The sequence below is a fragment of the Oreochromis niloticus genome, linkage group LG18 (genome assembly GCF_001858045.2).
Source record: "Oreochromis niloticus isolate F11D_XX linkage group LG18, O_niloticus_UMD_NMBU, whole genome shotgun sequence".
Taxonomy (NCBI): Eukaryota; Metazoa; Chordata; class Actinopteri; order Cichliformes; family Cichlidae; genus Oreochromis; species Oreochromis niloticus.
In genome coordinates, this window is record NC_031982.2 from 6984889 (window position 1) to 6985336 (window position 448).

The window sequence follows — 448 nt, forward strand, 5'->3', positions numbered from 1 at the left end:
TGCAAATGCAAAAATAAAGCAAAGGTTCACATATTTTCTTTACTTGCACATATGCATTACTCGTTTCCTCAAACAAAGATGATCACGTATTTTTTTTAAATCCATTTGTTTGTTTATAAATTTGTTTGTATGTTTATCTTTTTAGATTTAAGCTAAGAGTGGAAATTCACAGACTTTGAGGCACTGTGTGTGATTGAAAGTTCTCGTACTTGTACTTTGAACGTGATTGATTTTTATTTGAGCTTTAGCGCAATGTTTGTTTGAGACAAATAAAAATGTCCAAAAAAAAATCAGACAATGAGATCTCTCCTCTTTTGCGAGGAATTCAATTTAAAGAGATGGTTGCTTATTTGTTATTATTTGTGTGCACAGTTGGCTGTGTTTAATGTTTACCATTTACAGCAAATTAAGTCATTTATTTGCTCCGCCTCTTCTAGGAAGTCATCCC